We start from the raw sequence: 18,477 nt of genomic DNA, 5'->3' as shown, positions 1-18,477 counted from the left end.
CCAGGCAAACCCCTACCCCAGCCTGCTGCCCTCCTGCCGGGGGATGCTCAGTCTCGTAGAAGCCGGCCTTTAGCTGGAAGGTGGTGAGGACCTGTGAGTTGGGAAGTGCTGGGGTGGAGAGGCAGCTCGGGGGCTGCGGCCACAGGTCAGCCCGAAGAAAGGAGGCACTGGGCTGGGGTCAGTGAGTCAGGAGAGGTCCAGCCAAAGACCAGAGACACGGGCAGGGTTCCAGCCCTATCCAAGTGGGCCTGAGTAGCGGTGTGGGCACCTGGAAAGTGAGGAGAAAGAAAGACTCTGGGCGCCCAGAGCACTGGCCACCTGAGAGGTGCCTGGGAGTGATGGGAGATGGCGCCATACTGAAGGCTATTTCCTATGGCCCAGAACCAAGGCTGTGATCCCCGAGATGGGAGTTACTGCCACCCCAAATTCTCAAACCCTTTAAAGGAGTAAGCCGTGCTGTTCCCTCCTCACAGCAGATGGCGCCATCGTGCTGGGATTGGTGACCGAGGGGCCTGAGGGATCCCGCCCGGAAACCCTGCCTGGGACTGGGAGGGGCCGGGAGCCCGCGCTGGGAGCTGCTGGAGGGGGTGGAAGGGGGCACCCCAGTCCTGCCTCTCTCCCGGAGGGTCTGCTGCTCCCTGGGCCCCTCACCTCGTGCCTGGCCGCTCCATTCACTCCTCCCCACTGGCTGAGCCTCATGGCCAGCCTCTTGCTGTCTCTCCCCTAGTCCCTGCTTCCCTCGCTGTCCCCCACCCTCCGTTTCTGCCTTCAGCTGGGGTCAGCGTCCGGGAGCTGGTTCACTTGGAGGCATCATCACAGAATAAGGGAACTCCAGGCCCAGCCAGCGGGGATGCGTTTGCCAGTGGGAATGTCCCTGTGGGGTCTTCCCTGAGCAGCACCCAAGGGCTTGCGCACATCTTATGTCCTCAGGAGGTGCTCAGTGCTCCTCACTAGGGGAGGGGGTAACCAGGATGGTGGCAGGAGCGGCAGGGTAGAGAGGGCTTTCGCTCTGAGTGAACGAATGACAAAATAAATTACAGCAGCTTTCAGTATGGTGGGGAAACTTCCGCTGATGGCAGTGCCTGGTATCTCCCAGTCTCTAGGTCTTTAGTCAAGAAGGAAAACCTGAAGAGCCCTTTCTCTCTCCACTTCTTCCTTTCCTGTGCTTGGGGTGGGGCAGCCCACTCGAGGCAAAGAGCGGGTGTCAGCTGGTGCTGGCGGTACACGGAGTTGGGGGTGGGCCCAGGAGGGCAATGGGTTGGGGAAGCAAGGATGCCCGGGGCAGAAGGACCAAGGGGAGACCTCCAGGGAAGATTCCAAAGGAACCTCAGAGTCCCTAGCACGGGGTCTTAGGGGCATGAGGGCTCCTGGGGAAAAGAGCAGGGGCAAGAGGTGTGTGTGTTGGCTCATCTCCGCCTGGGATACACAGTGCCCCGCCTGCCACTCCCCTGATCGGGATTCCTCAAGGATAGCTGCCGTGTTTTTTAGACTTTAAATTGGTGCTGTTGGTTTGATAAGAACGAGGCCGTCTATGAGACAATAGGGCAGAATATGTTACAGAAGGGCTGCCTGGTAGCAAGAAGTTCCCCTCCCTGGCGCCCACACCACCTGTCCCCAAGCTGCCATCCATTCCCTTACCTCAGCTGGAGGTGGGTGGGCTGCTGCGTTGTATTTCAGCCTTAAATAAGCAGCCAGTTGTCACACTCAGCCTTCCTAGGGATGGGCTGCCCTCTCTCTAATAGCTCTGGCTCACCTTGAACTTTTAGGTGGTCAGTGTTTCGTAGGCAATGGTGAGTCTGTGGGTTAGATGTGAACTCTTGTTTCAACGTGCACCTGGGCAGGGGCAGGTGGGTCGGTGCTGAGTGGCTGGGAGGGAGGAAGTGTGAACAGAGGGGGAGAGATGAGAGGATATCAGAGAAAGTGGGGCAAAGACAACCAGGCAAGAAAAGGGTGTCACTGTCAACTGCTCTGTCGCTGCTCAGGAAAGGATGCCAGTGGCGCCCCAGCAGTGGGCGTGGGGCTGCCGCAGGGAGGAAGGGGCCAGGAGCGGTGGGCCTGCACTCAGGACGGGATCGATGGGCAGTCATAAAGGTCAGCCAGGAGTGTCCTCGTCTGTTCCCAATCCAGGGAGCACGCAGGCTGGGCTGGAAGTGAGGGAGGAAGGGGATGATGATAAAGAGTCCTCAGATGTCTTGGGCAGCCAGCTGGAGGGAGGTCTGGGCTGGCAAGGCTGACTCTGGGACTCTGCTGTATATCTGGAATTTTCTGACTGAGGTGAAAGTTGTCCTCCGAGTTGCTGTTCTGCAAGAAAGTAGCTTCTTGCTTGATTTATGGCTGAGGGTGACATTTCTGATAAACCTACTAATGGTGCTCGTTGCCCATGGTGGGGAGAGGGGGCAGTCACGGCTCCCAGCCCCGAAGGAGCTTACGGTGCACCCGGGGAAACAGCCCGGGCACGATGATGTAAGAGCTTCAGTGTAGGAGGAACCAGGGGGATGGGATCAGGGTGGGCAAGGAGGACTTCTTGAGAGAGGAAGGAGGTTCAGATGGAGAAAGAGGAAGGGTTTCCAAGATTATGGAACAGTGCAAGCAAAGGCATCAGGAAGGAGTGGAAGTTTGGGGGGATGGGGAGAGGTGGTGGGGGACACTAAGGAACGACTTGGCACACAGAAGACACTCAACAGATTTCCTAAGGAAGGAAGCGGGGGCGAGGGGAAGGCGGGAGAGAGGGGAGGGCAGAGAGCTGCTCTCAGAGGCAGGTCACCCCCCCATTAGCCCTGGGGCTGACAGCTGCAGAAGCACGCCCCTTGGGGAGCCGCATGGCAGGCCCTCGTTTCCCCAGCTCCCATCCCGGGCTTGCTCGGAAATATGAAGCTGAGGCTTAAAAACAGGCTTGTGGCCAAACCCCACCCCATCGTCTTCTTCTTCCAGGGCCCGTCTCTAGCCAATTCCTTGCAGAGTGGCAGCCACTCCAGCGCCCTGCTGGAGAGGCAGGGGTGTTGCCACCATGGGGTGACTGACCAGCCAGTAACCCCCCACCAAGATGGCAGCTTAGGGAGACAGCAGGGCCTTTGTCTGGTCCTGACCCTGCTGGGAGGCCTGCCGGCCTGAGTTTGCTCAGTGTTAATAATTGACCAGGTGCCCAGGGACAGGGCCCCCTCCGGCCAGCTGGATGGAGGGCACTCAGGGCTGGGGCCTTGGCCTCCCACAGCATCAGGTGAGACTCACCTGGGGCCGGGGGAGGAGAGAATCCTGGCCTTAGGTGAGGCTCAAAGAAGCCCGATGCCTCCCCCACTGCTCCCCAAGCCCAGAATCATGTGAGGTGCAGAGAGGGCCCAGCCCACGGTGGCGGGAAGCCTCGTAGTTGTGACCCTCCAGAAGGACAGGGCGGGGCAGGGGCAGCACCTTTACCCCAAGAAGAAAGGAGATGGAGGATGGAGAGAATACCCTGGAAGGCAGGTGTGAGGTCCCCTGAGGAGGACAGAGCTGGACTCTTAGACCCAGTGGCCCCATCCCAAACAGCACGTGGCCACAGACCCCTTCCTCAGGCCCCCGATGGAAAATGCCAGCCAGAGAGAATGTTTGGGTTGACTCCTTCTGGGCCAGAGGGAAGAGGGTTAAGGACCACCAGCCCTGGTCAGACCACCTGTGGTCTCTGGCCCTGGGTGAGTCAGGCACTGTTCACCCCAAAGCCACGTCGGGGAGGCCTCAGCCGGGAGCATGGACGAAGGTACCTTGTGATGGGCATCTCAAGCCACAGGAGGGAGAGGAGGAGAGCAGAGAGAGAACGAGAAGGGGAGGGCGATGCTATTGATAGCAGCTCCAGCTCCTAGGGCTTCTTTATAAGAGTTAAGTGATCTCGGTCAATCATCCTAAAGAGCTTTGAACCGGTTGCTGTGTCTACCCCCATCTGACAGCTGAGGAAACTGGGGCACAAGCCGGTCATCTGTCCAAGCCCCAGAGTTGGGAAACAGCAGAGCAGAGGCAGTCTGACTCCAGCCCTGTGACCTGTACCACTCCCTTATCTCCTGGGGTCAGGGCAGGGGGGAGGGCTGCGGGAAGGGGAACGGCCCCCCCTGAGTAGCAGAGAGTGGAGAATAATTGAGGAGGGTGCTGCCTGGGGATGCCTTTGAGGTGGAAGGGGGTGGGATCCAGCTTGTTCAGCCCGATCACCCAGTATTCTCCTTAGGGAAGGAGACCAGGTGGGCCGGCCCCTGGGTGTCAGGCAAGTGTGTCTCAGGCCTTGAGAGGGAGGGGTGGCGAGCCTCACCCCCCCTCCTCAACCCCACCTCTCCCTTTCCCCTTTGGCTTCACCTGTGAGAAGTCAATATTGATGTTTTATGACCCAAGATAAACACACATTTTTTTTCTCCCATACAGGGGTTATCTGGTCTGGAGGGTTAATCAATGACCACTGTGGGTGGGGGGAGCCTCTGAGAAGAAAGCAGCTATTCAGTCCGGTCCCCTGCCCCAGCCTCTCCCCTTCCCTCCTCCTCCCACCTGCGGCCTCCACCTCCCCCAGCCATGGGGACTGACCTGGCCCTGCCAGTGAGCGGGGACGGGGCATTAGGGAGTGCGAGGCTGGAGTCCGAACGGGTGTGTTTGGGGGACTTAGTGGGATGCGGCAAGGAGAGCATCCTTGAGGCAGGTTGCCCTGTGGTTTTCACCACAATGACCGTTTCATTCAGTTGGCGGGACAGGTGGGCCCACACGAGGCTGCTGTGGGCCCAGCCTGGCTAGGTGTCTGGGAGAAAGAGGGAGCACCGTCCCCTGGGAGCCGCGCACAGAGGAGATGAGACTCATGTCACAGAGCACTCGAGTTGACCCAAGATGATGCTGGACGCTTCCCAGGCAGGGGCGTTGGCGCCCAGTGTGTGGGCCAGCCCTGCCTCTCAGCTGCTCTGTGGCCTTGGACGGTGGCTTAACACCTCTGGGCCTCAGGGGCCTCACCTCTCCTCGCAGGGGGGTTTCAAGGGTCGAATGAGATCTTGTACTTAGAGTGGGGAGGAAATAAAGTGACTAAAGTTCACACGGATTGTAGCCTCCTCTGCCTTCTATGGGAAGGGCATGATTAATCTCTGGGTTAATGGTCCTTTTACTTAAACAGTGATCGGCCTTTAGAGTTTAGAAAACAGAGTGCCTGTGAGCGCAGCCTGGAGGGGTGAGGCTGAGCTGAAGCAAGTGGGCAGAACTGTGATGCTGTGAGGACCGTTCCTGGGAGCGCTCAAGGGACCCAGGAATAGGGGAGAACAGAGTGATGTTGGGAGTCTGGAGAGGAGGCTTGAAAAATACCTTGTGGGGCAGAGGAGAGGCCAACAGAGGAATACTGCCAAGGGGAAGCTCCTCGGGTAGGGAATGACCAACACATTTTGAGAATGTAGAATGTGACCTTGAATTTGAAGTCGTTTCCACCTGATGCTAAAATCACTGTCCATTATTCCTAAATGTGATTAAATATCTGCTACACCCATGAGCCTTGGGTTCTGTTACATTGTGCAGGGATGAAGGAAGAGACTGGCATCAGCTTAGCAAGAGGCAGTTCTCAAACGGGACGCCAGGCGCAGGGTTGAGGGCCACAATGAAGAGTAGCATCCCGGGGCTTCCCTGGTGGCGCAGTGGCTGAGAGTCCGCCTGCCGATGCAGGGGACACGGGTTCGTGCCCCGGTCCGGGAAGATCCCACATGCCACGGAGCGGCTGGGCCCGTGAGCCATGGCCGCTGAGCCTGCGCGTCCGGAGCCTGTGCTCCGCAACGGGAGAGGCCACAACAGTAAGAGGCCCGCGTACCGCAAAAAAAAAAAAAAAAAAAAAGAGTAGCATCCCGGCTGCATCAGGAGAAACCAGCCGCCCACCTCAGAAAGCCCTCAGGAATACAGAGCGTGAGAGGTGACTCCAGAAGGCTGGAGAACTTGAAGACACACAGACCAGGGGCACCTGGTTACATCAGTGAAGATGCCGTTTAAACACGATCATGCCACAGACGGCTGCCGTCATGGGATGGGGTTATGGTCTGGGAAACTTGAGGTTGAACACATGTAGTCACTGACCCCCCGCTGGGCACTTGGCTGTGCCCACAGGTGATGATGGTGAGACAGGTCTCTGCCCCTCCGAGAGTCCTCTTAAGAGACGACAGGCTGTGACCGACATGACTAATTGTCCCCTACGTCACTGCCTCCCCTTCTTTCTCGTTGTGATAGAACCCCCATGTTTTCAGCTGGGCACATCAGCCCAGAGTAAAGACTGCCTTTCACGGTCTCCCTTGCAACTCAGCGTAGCCACATGGCCAAAGGGAGGTGAACAGGAATGGTGTGTACAACTTCTGAATTGCATACTCCCCAGCCCCTTTCCCCCTTCCTGTTCCCTGGAATTGAAAATTGGGGGTGACCATGTTGGATCCTGTAGGCGGGGACACCCTCCCGGGATGGGAAAGCAAAAGGGCAAAAGAAGCGCAGAGTGTCACAGAGTAAAACCATCAGACCAGCTTTGATTTTCTCACGAGAGAGAAATAAACTTCCATCTTGTCGAAGCTGCTGTCATGTTTGGTCTCCCAGTTATAGCTGCCAAAATCTTTTCCGTATTTGATTTCGACTACTTGGAAGTAGAGGACTGTCATAAAAAATACTCACTTATGTGGTACTGGCTTCACAGTCAGGTAGGGCAGACACAGATAGGCAGACGGGGAAGTTGGGGACCCTTGTTATGCTCTGGCAGAAGATTTAGTAAACTGTCATCTTGATCAGTACCTTGACGGGAAGACCACATGCTCTCTGAGCCTGTAGAGAACTTGAGAACTGGGGAGGTCCTGACTACTTGCTGCGTTGGGCAGATTCCTAGAAAAGAGAGATGAACTCGGGTTAGACCTAGTCAGTTTTCAAGCAGAGACGGAAGGGAATACAGTTCTGCTGAGGGCACCTATGCCTGCTGCCTGCAACCTAAATTGACTCAGAGTCTGGAATTTGGGAGCCTCGAAGAGTTGGCAATGCCAACTGCTTCTGCACCCCAGATGGAAGGAGTGACCAAAGTTGGCTCTGAACAGACAGCCTTAGTAGGAGTTAAGACTATGGCCCTGAGCCTTCCTCAAGCTTTCCCAGGTGAGAATTCTCTGCCAGACTGTGGGAGCCAGCCCGGCAGCCAAGATCAGATTAAGGGTGTTCCCTTTCCACCCTGGCCTATTGTCTCAGATGGCCTGAAGATAGCAGCCATGAAGCTGAGAGAGGGGTCTGGGCAGAGCACGGAAGACAGTAAAAATACAGCCTGACAAGCTCTGTCAGGACAAGACCTTTGGCTGAGTTACCTGCACATGGAACTGACTCAGCAAATAGGCCAGGAGCCCGAGGGAGGCATATTCTTTGATGCCCACTTCAGATATGGTTATGGAGGTCAGTGACCTAGTAAGAGTCTCCCAGAGGACAAAGCCAAGAGCCAAGGAGGACAGTGGACAAGGGAGTTACTTCTAGAAAACAGAAGGACAGGAGTCTTTATAACGTCTAACTAGCATGATTTGGTAATTGCTGTGGACTGGGGCCATCTGTGTAGTTCCCATTGTTTTATTTTCCGAGTAAGAATTGTTTTTAAAATGTGATATGTGGTTCTTGTTCCATCATTGTCTGCTGGAGGAGGGTGGGATGCAGATGTGTCTTTTTTTATATATATGAATTTATTTATTTATTCATTTATTTAATTTTTGGCCGCATTGGGTCTTTGCTGCTGCACGCGGGCTTTCTCTAGTTGCTGAGAGCGGGGGTTGCTCTTCGTTGCGGTGCGCGGGCTTCTCATCGTGGTGGCTTTCCTGGTTGCGGAGCAGGGGCTCTAGCCCCACAGGCTTCAGTAGTTGTGGCACGTGGGCTCAGTAGTTGTGGCTCACGGGCTTAGTTGCTCCGTGGCATGTGGGATCTTCCCGGACCAGGGCTCGAACCCATGTCTCCTGCATTGGCAGGCGGATTCTTAACCACTACACTACCAGGGAAGTTCCAGTTGTGTCTTTCAAGCATGTTGCTCTCCAGGCCACAGGTAACCACATCCAGATCTGATTGAGGTGTTGGGTGCAAGATGACCTGGTGTTTGAGGTTGTTTGTCTTGGAAGACAATGTTCGTGTTTTATGTGTGAAAAGAAGAGTGATCACAGATAGTAAGGTGGCCAAAGGGGTGAACTGTGGCAGAGACTGCTAATTTGCCCCAAGATCCATTTTTCCCTTGTCTCTCTAATAATATAACACCTGAAGTAGAGTGAAGCAAGTGGCCGCCCAGGATAAAACTGCATTTCCCTGATGCTTTGAAGTTTTATGTGGCCATAAATCTAAGTTCTGGCCAGTGGGATGTGAATAAAGTGATGGTACAAGTTCTGGATGATATCATAGAAAGGCAGGAGACACTCTCTCCATCCCCTTTCCCTGTCTTGATGGCTAGAAGGCAGACATGTTGGAGAGTCATGTTGGTCCACGCATATGACTGCAAACCCTAAGGATGGTGGAGCAACAAGATAGAAGGAGCCTGGATCCCAGCATTGCAGAGCTGAGGCAGCATGCCAGTTGGGACTTTTTTTTTTTTGCGGTATGCGGGCCTCCCACTGCTGTGGCCTCTCCCGCCGCGGAGCACAGGCTCCGACGCACAGGCCCAGCGGCCATGGCCCATGGGCCCAGACGCTCCGCGGCACATGGGATCCTCCCGGACCAGGGCACGAACCCGCGCCCCCCACATCGGCAGGCGGACTCCCAACCACTGCGCCACCAGGGAAGCCCCAGTTGAGACTTTTAAGTGAGACAGAAATAAACTTGCTCAAATCACTGGTATTTGGAGGTTTTATTTGTTTTTGTTGTAGCGTCTGAGCCTCTAACCTAAGTAATACAGCACCTCAATTACTGCAATACCGTGGAGTAAGAGCTCTAGTACACATATATGTAAGGTGCTATGGGAGTGAAGTGAAAAGAGTGATTAATTCTGTTTTGGGGAAATCTGGGAAGACTCCCAGGAGGGGATGATATTTAAAATGCATCTTGAAGGGTGAGAGATTTTTCCAGATGCACAAGTGAGGCGAAAGGGAAGGACATACCTGGACGTTGGACAGTATGAGCAAAGGCTCAAAGTGGTGAAAGCACCTGTCAAACGGCTCAAGATGCATAAAGGGAGAGGCCGTTCTGGGAGATGGGACTGGTGACTTAGATGGAGTCAGTTGGGAAGGACCTTGAATGTCATGCTATGAAGTTTAGACTTTATTATTTGGAAACACGGAGGGGTTTAACAGGGAAGTAACATGATCTAATTTTTTTTTTTTTAATAGGTCTGCAACTGTGTTTAAGATGGATTTGAGAAAAGAGAGCCTGGGGGCAGAGGAAAGGCACTATGTAAATGTAATGCAAGTCAATTTTGACTTTCCCACAGAAACAATGTTATAAAAGAGGATTATGCTCCTGGCCGTGGGTCTGACATACAGATTTTTATAGAACTGACCACAAAACCAAACTCAAGGAACTATAATGGTATACCCATAATCTCTACATTACAAAGTTTCTAAACAGTATATGAATAATTAAATAGGGCCACACAGTAACTAACCACAAAAAGATATGTATAATATAATATAATGACTTTAGTCTCTTATTTCTACCCTTTAAGGAATTTATTGTTACAAAAGTAATCTGTTTATTTTTAATAGTTTTATTGAACTATAATTGACCTATAGTGAACTGCACATATTTAAAGTATACAATGCGATAAGTTTTGACATATTTATACACCCTTGCAACCATCACCACAGCAAGAAAATGAACATTTCCATCACCCTAAAAGTTTCCTCTCATGTAATTCTTCTCCCACCCCTTCCCCATCTACCAATTCCCAGGCAATCACTGATCTGCTTTTTTTTTTAATATTCTAGAATTTTATATAAATGGAATCATATCATATGTACTCTTTTTAGTCTGACTTCTTTCTTTCAGCATAATTATTTTTGAGATGCATCCATGTTGCAGCACATATAAATAGTTAATCCTTTGTTAATATTGAGTAATATTCCATTGTACAGATATACCACAGTTTATGTATCCCGTCACCTGTTGATGGACCTTTGGTTGTTTCCAGTATTTGGTTATTACAAATAAAGCTACTATGTGCATTCATGAATAAGTCTTTGAGAAACATATGCTTTCATTTCTCTGGGTGAATACCTAGGAGTGGAATGGCTGGATCACGATAGGTATATATTTAACTTTTTAAGAGACTGTCAACAAGTTTTCCAAAGTGGTTGGTGGTTGTACCATTTTACATTTTCACCAGCGATGTATGCAAGTTCCAGTTCCTCCATGCACTTGCCAAAACTTGATAGGGTCAGTCCCTTTATTTTAGCCATTCCAATAGGTTTTTGGTGGTATCTCAAATCTTTTATCTGTTATTGATTAGATTATTTTCTTACTATTACGTTTTGAGAGTTCTTTATATATTCTGGATACAAGTCCTTTATCAGATATATGATTTGCAAATACTTTCTCCAAGTCTGTGGTTCCTCTTTGTGTTCTCTTAATAGTGTCTGTTAAGAGCAGACATTTTTAATTCGGATGAAGTCCAATTGATCAATTTACTCTTTTATGGATCATACTTTTGGTGCTATATCTAAGAAATTTTTGCCTACTCCATGGTTGCAAAGGTTTTCTTCTAGATGTTTTACTTACAGTTAAGTCTATAGTCCATTTTGAGTTATATTTTGTATATGGTGCAAAGTATAGATAGAGACCTTTTTGCGTATGGGTGTGTCATTGTTCCAGCAGTATTTGTTGAAAACACCATCTTTTTTGGACTGCATTGCCTTTGTGCCTTTGTTGAAAATCACTTGTCCTGTAAGTATAGGATAATACTTATAGGTCAATTTCACCTCAATAAAGCTGTTTTTTAAAAAAGTGTAGGGTCTATTTCTGGTCTCTTGATTCTGTTCCAGTGATGTATATTTTTATGCCAATATCAAACTGTCTTGATTTATTGTAACCTTTTAATAACTTTTGAAACCAGGTAGTGTTTTCCAACTTTGCTCTTCAAAAGTTGTTTTGATGATTCTCGGTCCCTAGCACTTCCGTATGAATGTTAGAGTCAGTTTTCAAACCTCTGTTTACTTTTATATACAAAAAACACAGAGAAAAAAGTAAAAATCACAATAATCTTACCACTTAGAGACTATCCCTGATAATATTTTGGTTGTATACTTCTTTTTTTTTAAGTCCTTGTTTGATTTAATTTTGGCCGCACGGCTTGCGGGATCTCCGTTCCCCGACCAGGAGCTGAACCCGGGTCAGGGCAGTGAAAGCACCAAGTCCTAATCACTGGACCACCAGGAAATTCCCTTTGGTTATAGATTTTTTTCTATGCTTTAAAATATTTGCTTTATTAAATGTTTTTGTAGCATTATATGCTAAGCACTGTTTTTTTTAACATTAGGTTTATCGAAATATATGTATGGTGAAATTCACTTTACAAGTGTTTGGTTTGATGAGTGTTGACAAATATATAGAGGCATGTAACCACCATCACAGTCAAGACGTAGAATATTTTCATCACCCAAAAGTTTCCCTCAAGCGCTTTTATAGTCACTCCCCTCTTCCAACCCCAAGGAATCACTGGCCTGATTTCTGTCCCTATACTTTTGCCTTTTTTCTAGAATATCACGTATTTGGAATCACAGTATGTAATCTTCTGTGTCTGTCTTCTTTCACTTCGCGTATTGCTTTTGAGTTTCATGCGTGTTGTATATATGAGTAATTTGTTCCTTTTATTGCTAAGTAGTATTCCATTGTATGGACATACCAGTTTGTTTATCCATTCACCAGTTGATGGACATTTGGGTTGTATCCAGTTTAGGGCAATTGTGAATAAAGCTGCTATAAACATTTGCATACAGGTATTTGTGTGCACATGTGTTTACATTTCTCTTGAGTAAATACCTAGAAGTAGGATTGCTGAATCATTTGCTAAGTGAATGTTTAACTTTATACATTTTGAATCTTGATATTCATAATGGCCACAGCTGTAAGAGATACGTCACCAAATGATAGACATGCATCATTCGCTGGGCCCATTAAATCACGGCATTTGTATTTCACTCCCATCCATCCGTTGTGCAATTTAATTTGACATTTAGCTAGTAAATTTCCACCTTTCCTGGTTATTCTTGCAAAATAATTGGAAGGTTTTGTGTTTTTATATTTTTAGCCAACCAATTCAACATTCTCTTAAACTCTCTGGAAAATTGTCCAAGCTTATTTCTTTAATTGTGTAGTGTAGATAGAATTTTTAATAGGTGACATATTTACTTAGTTTTCAGGAATAACATCACCTTATGATGGAAACAGTTCCAAATAACCAGTTTCAAAATACTCTCTCCTTAGCCTATATTTTAGTTGAAAAGATGTGCCTCTCTCACTCACTGCTGAAATGTTCCCTACAGGTTGATAAGAAGGACATTTTTTGTCTGAAATATTGGCTGGGGTCACACACTGCCAATAAACACTTGTCATAGAAAAGGTCAGAGAGTCTAGAATATACTTGTCTTTCTGTAAAAGAAAAATGCACAAATTGTCCTTAGATTTGATTCCCAGAAGACCTGCAGGTTCAGAAAGAGTTTCCTGTTATACCCTTCTCTTTTACAAAGTATGAAAATATACTTCTGTTTAAGGCATCGCTTTTATTTTATTTTATTTTTATTGAAGTATAGCTGATTTACAAGTGCCTATCTCTGCTGTACAGCAAAGTGACTCAGTTATACACACACACATATATATATATATTCTTTTCCATTATGGTTTATCATAGGATAAGGCATCGCTTTTATAAAACCAACCGCACTGGTGGCACACTGGAGCACTTAGGAACAAATGAAGCCTTGTGCTGACAGGGAGCCAAAGTAGGAAGGCGCTCCCTAAATGCCCCACACAGAGGAGCTGGCCCTCACCTCTAGGATTCCCAGAGAACCTTCTGGGACTCAGGATAATCTGAAACTGGGACTGAGGGAGGGCACAGTGTCAACCCATTTATTAAATATTTGGTAAGTCTTAAATTTCTAGAGTAAAAAAAAAAAACCCGACTCAATATTTTTATGCCTCACTCCAAGGATCATATTGCAGTTTTCACTTTGGAGACCAAGATATAGGGAGGGACTTCTGGGGCATCAGCTGAGAGACGCCTGCCTGCAGGTTGGACCCTGAAGGCTGGAGGGCCCCCTTTGGGGGAGTAATAGCTTTTCCTTTTAACCAGAAGGAAAACCCAGACTCCCAAGTCCCTCAGTCCCCGGTACTATCTCCTGAAGTGGGCAGGGGACCGCCACTCCTCTGCCACCTACTCCTCTGGCTGCCTCTCGGAGGGGTCCTTTGATCCTGGAGGGTGGGGAGAGGGCCCCCGGGGGCAGGGAAGGGGCTGCCAGTGCTGCGGGCATTTTCTCTGGGAGGTTCCCAGGTGCACCCGCACCAGGCAGGGCCTCCATCAATTGCTGGTTGAGGGGACGGTTGAGGCAGCAGCTGTGGGTGTTGGTAGGGAGCAAAGCCCTAAAGTGGGACCTTATCACCCTAAATCTGGAGTCATCTGGGAGGCAGGCCCTGGTAAAAGGGCTTCACCCCACTGCTTCCAGCTTTACAGAGCCTTGTGCCTAGAACCTCCTCTGTAAATATTTGTTGGATTTAGTTGAATGGAGTTGAAATCTCATTTCCTGATTCCAGCCAGGTTGGAAGGGAAGGCTGGGTGGGCCGGGCTCTGATTTGTGGGGGGTGGAGTGGGAGGGAAGCAAAGCCAGATTGGGCAGCTCAGCCCTTAGGGGAACATCCTGAACCCCGAAGAGCTTCAGCCATTCTCATCCTTCCAGCCGCTACGTGGCTGAGGGTCCGCATCCCAGATGAGGGTCCCTGATGGTCCAGCATGCAGGGAAGCAGGTGCAGGGAGAGGCTGGGAGGGGCCAAGTGAAGGGAACAGCCAAACCCAGAGCCCCAGGGGGTGTGTGTGCAGAACACAAGTTTCAATGGAACAGAGTCTTGGTCCCCATCTTCTAGGACTTCTCTCCAAGGAAGCTTCTCAGCCAGTTCTGCCCTCCTTGGCCTGGTGCTTGGGAAAGGCTCCCTATTCTGGCAACGGGAGAAGACCTCGGCACGTGTCCCCCCACGTGCTCAGAAGCATTACCTGTCCTCAGCGCACGCGCACAGACCTGCGTCTGTGCCTACTTGCAGACTCACGCGGCCAGCCCAAGGCACACATGTGTCCCACAGGCAGACACACAAGCACATGCACTTGCCTGCCCTCCGTCAGACCTTCCGGTGTGAACACACGTATACGCACTCCTAGAGACAGCCAGCACCCCCCAGACACGGGTCGTCCCTCAGGCACAGACAGCCAGCCCACAGGTCCCACTCGGAGGGACGTGAAGCAGATGGGGTCCCCCAGGCTACGTGCTCCTCCAAGGCTGGTGTCCACCAGAGTCAGAGCCGCATTAGAGCAGCTGGCGTGACACAGGCTCCCACTGTGCTGCCAGGCCCAGGGGACAAAGGGGGCCTATTTCCTCCCTCTCCCTGCAATCCTCCACCCTGGGGCCTGGGAGCCCAGCCGCCTGTTGCAGAGGGTTAGAGAGACTCCCCAAGAGGCCAGGTTCTGCATGAGGGGCTCGTGGAAAACTCCAGCCTGGGCAGGGATGGGGGGATGTAACTCCTGCCTCAGGAACACCAGAGGGACGGGGGACCCCCTCCACTCTTTGGGTGGGGAGAGGAGAATCAGGGTTTGCACTTTTCCTGCTCGAGATGGGCACAGACCCCTACAATGTCTGGGAGGAGAGTTTCAGCTGCTCGTGGAATCAGGACATGGCCACTCTGTAAGGGTGTGGAGGCTGCAGCCTGCTGGTCACTTGACCCCCTCAAAAGCCTCCGTGACCACAGCCACTGCCATCATCACGCCCTCCATTTCTGCTTTGACATCTTCACTACTTTTTTCTGGCACTTAACCCCCCCCCTCGCCCCCCTGCAATGTGTTCGTTCTGTTGCATCCCTCCATCAATGATGATGGATTTCTTACTAGGTACGGGTGCTGCTCTGAGCACAGGCGTGCTGGGCTCCTTTCATTTCACTCTGTGACAGATTTGCACCAGGGCTATGTTCCAGGCAAACTGATGCTTCTTGCTTTCTTCCAAAGACAAGACCTTTTCCTTTCTCTGTGCTTTTTGCTCATTCACATAGTAAGGAGTACAATAAACACTTATTGAGCTTAGGGTTACCAGACACAATAATGCAGTATTTTTATTCATTCTTAGTAGTATTTGTTATTAGTAGTATTCATTGTTTATCCAAAATTCAAATCTAACTGGACATTCTGCATTTTTATTTGCTAAACGTGGGGACCTAACTGAGCACCTACTGTGAGCTGTGCTTGGGAGATACAGTGACGACAGAGCCAGTGTCTGCCCTCAGGAAGCTTCCAGTGTAGTGGGCGAGACTGACAAGTAAATACAGCCCTACCACAAGGAGGGCTGGGGCTCTTATAGGGGAATTTCAGGGTGCCATGGGTGCCCAGGGAAGGGAAAGCCACCCTGGTCTTGGGAGGTCAGAGAAGGCTTCCGGGAGGAAGGGTGCTTGAGTTAAGCCTTGTCTTAGTCCGTTCAGGCTGCTGTAACAGAATACCATAGACTGGGTGACTTATAAACAACAGAAATTTATTTCTCACAGTTTTGGAGGTGGTAAGTCCAAGGTCAGTGCACCATCAGATTCAGTATCTGGTGAGAGCCTGCTTCCTAGTTCACAGATGACCATCTTTTTGCTGTGTCTTCACATGGTGGGAAGGGTGAGGGAGCCCTCTGGGGTCTCTTTTATAAGGGCATTAATCCCATTCGTGAGCGTTCCACCCTTATGACTTAATCACCTCCAAAGTCCCCACCTCCTAATAATATCCTGTCAGGGTTAGGATTTTGACATGTGAACTTTGGGGGCACACAAAAATTCAGTCCACAATGAGTCATAAAAACTCAGCGGGGGTGGGGAGCCACAGTGAGCACTGGGACGGGAGAGACGGGCTGCAATTCTGTGCATTGGCACAGGGACCCCCACATTTAAATGGCTCTCTACCGGCTGCGGGGGGGGGGGCGGTCAACTGGGACAGGACTGAAGGCATTTGAAGGAGCCAGAGCCAAGGCTAGCATGCAAGACAGGGCAGGTAGAGACAAAGGAAACTCCAACTGTATGGGTAGCCTATGCTTTCTATAAAAGGCTGAGGCAAAGAAGGACCCAGAATCAATTACAGATTGAATGCTTGGCATTCAGAAGGGGAAATGGCAGGTGTCACCTTGACCTTGTGTCAGGAACCACCATGATATCCTCCCTTCCACTGTATGACACCCCAGCTGGGACTTAGTTAGCCAACCCATGGCTGGATGTGAGGGAGGGGACTATGGCCAGACACAGACCTGAATGTACATGCATGTCAGCATGTACGGCTGGGTGAAGTGGCCGGGTGCCTGAGTGCATGACATCTCTTATTGTCTCATTGGTTTGGGCTTGCAAGACTAGGGCAGCAAAGGATGTAAAGAGCATGAACATCACCTTTAGAAACACCCGAGTTCGAATCCTGACTCTACCACTTACTAGCTGGTTAATCTCCACTGAGTTAACATAACCTCTCTGAGCCTGAGTTCCCCTCTTTGCAAAATGGGGAAAATTCCACCTAGCCTTACCTTAAAACAAACAAACCAACAAATTAATGGGACTAATGCTAATTTTGCAGGATTGTTGGGAGGATTAAATGAGATGATGTAAATAAAATAACAGGCACATAATTGGCTGTGTAAAGGTTTATTTTTCTTTGCCTGCAAGCACCACACCTGCTATTCACACAGCAGTCATCACATGAAAAATAAGAGCAACAACATTTATATAATGTGGACCAACCAGTTAAGTCTTTTTTTTTTTTTGGCCACACAGCGCGGCATGCCGGATCTTAGTTCCCTGACCAGGGATTGAACCCATTGCCCCCTGCAGTGGAAAAGCGGAATCTTAACCACTGGACCGCCAAGGAAGTCCCAAGATTTTCTAAGGTATTCATAATTAAGAGATGGAACATCATACTCTTTTAATATCTCAGTGAGATTTCCTGTATTTATAACCTTTCTTAAACTAAGAATCATAAAGACTTGTTACTCACCGATGGTTAAGATCTAAAGAAAAACTAATATCTGGGTACAGTCAGGTATTTCCATCATTAAGTTTCTACTGTTCGCAAATGAATGCAAAAACTGTTTTCCTTATTCCAATGTAAGAATTTCTCTGGAAAGTGTTCTCAGTACTCCCAGGGAGTAATGGGCCATCTGTAGCTCTTCCTGTGCTGTCAGCGTTAATTGCCCCAAGAGGAGGACTAAATGTGTGATCTGTTCTGCTAATCCCAGGGAAAACTTTATTTTCTACACACTACTTTCTCTTGCCTCTTGCAGACTAAAGGAGATCTCTGTGATGGATTAAATGTTTGTGAGCCCCCCTCCCTGCAAATTCATATACTGAAGCCCTCACCACCCATTGTGACTCTGTATTTGTAAATGGGGCCCCTAAGGAAGTAATTAGGGTTAAACGAGGTCATGAGGGTGGTGCCCGAATCCAATAGGACTGATGTCCTTATAAGAAGAGGAAGAGACACGAGAGATTTCTTTCACTCTGCACCTGCGCAGAGGAAAAGCCGTGTGAAGACACAGAGAGAAGGCAGCCGTCTACAAGCCATGAGAGTCCTCACCAGGAAGCAAATCAGCTGGCACCTTAACCTTGAACTTCCAGCCTCCAGAGCTGTGAGAAATAAATGTCTGCTGTTGAAGACACCCAGTCTGCAGTACTTTGTTACGGCAGCCCGAGTGGACAAATAAGGCTCTCTGTTCCTCCCATGCCGCGTCTGCCCGTGGCAGCTTGGTCTCAGACTGCTGCTAGTGCATGACACACATGCACAGGACATGCTTTCCCCCATCCCAACCCTGGCCCCTTTCTAATAGCAGGTTTCCCCAGCAACCAACTTTCCAGGCAGTCCATTCCCTTTCCTCTTAATCAAGTCCATTCTCCATTGAATGGGCTTCTTTACTCACTGCCTTGAGGGAAGCAGATTCTTTTTTGTTTTTTATTCTTTTAAATTTAATTTTATTTATTTTTTTGTACAGCTGGTTCTTATTAGTTATCTATTTTATACTTATTAGTGTGTATATGTCAATCCCAATCTCCCAATTCATCCCACCACCACCCACCCCCCCGGCCACTTTCCCCCCTTGGTGTCCATAATTTTGTCCTCTACATCTGTGTCTCTATTTCAAGGGCAGCAGATTCTACAGACTGACATTTTCTAGGGACTTTTCATCTTTTTTTTTTTTTTTTTTTGCGGTACGTGGGCCTCTCCCTGTTGTGGCCTCTCCCGTTGCGGAGCACAGGCTCCGCATGCGCAGGCGTGGCTCACGGGCCCAGCCACTCCGCGGCATGTGGGATCTTCCCGGACCAGGGCACGAACCCGTG

General features: G+C 49.7%; 1 long non-coding RNA gene across 2 annotated transcripts in view; it reads left to right on the top strand.

The window, feature by feature from the left end:
* LOC307195922 overlaps positions 1-18,185 on the top strand; it is a 160,518-nt gene extending 142,333 nt beyond the window's left edge. Inside the window, exons 4-5 of one of the 2 annotated variants that reach the window (XR_013830990.1) lie at positions 16,921-17,033; positions 17,427-18,185. This is a non-coding gene — a long non-coding RNA (uncharacterized lncRNA). Of the gene's footprint in view, positions 1-9,275; positions 9,899-16,920; positions 17,034-17,426 lie in introns of those variants that run through there. The other variant, XR_013830991.1, reaches the window with a different exon arrangement.
* The last annotated feature ends 292 nt before the right edge of the window (positions 18,186-18,477 follow it).

This window comes from Stenella coeruleoalba (assembly GCF_951394435.1).
Source record: "Stenella coeruleoalba genome assembly, chromosome: 13".
Classification (NCBI taxonomy): domain Eukaryota; kingdom Metazoa; phylum Chordata; class Mammalia; order Artiodactyla; family Delphinidae; genus Stenella; species Stenella coeruleoalba.
This window is presented reverse-complemented; position numbering and strand designations above follow the sequence as displayed.